This window comes from Eimeria mitis, genomic scaffold (genome assembly GCF_000499745.2).
Source record: "Eimeria mitis Houghton genomic scaffold, Emh_scaff1945, whole genome shotgun sequence".
NCBI classification, from domain to species: domain Eukaryota; phylum Apicomplexa; class Conoidasida; order Eucoccidiorida; family Eimeriidae; genus Eimeria; species Eimeria mitis.
The window spans coordinates 8,743-9,023 of record NW_013570268.1 but is presented as its reverse complement, the minus strand read 5'-3'; positions in this window follow the sequence as shown (position 1 = coordinate 9,023).

Sequence of the window (281 nt, the reverse complement as noted above, 5' to 3'; positions counted from 1 at the left end):
CATTGATGGGTTCTTCTTAGCTGTGACGCAGATGAGGGTTGAGCGTCCGTAGAAGCGGCAGCAGCAGCAGCAGCAGCAGCAGCAGCAGCAGCAAAAACCAATAGACAGCAGCAGCAACAGCAGCAGACAGCAACAAACAAAAAGAAAAAAGCAAAAATTTTTTAGTTTCATGTAAATTTTGTGTATTTATTTCAGGTGTATACGCAGCTCCTGGTGGCTGCATTCGCTGCTGCAGCAGCAGCTGCGCGTTTTGTTTAATAAAAAATAAAAAAAACTAAAAA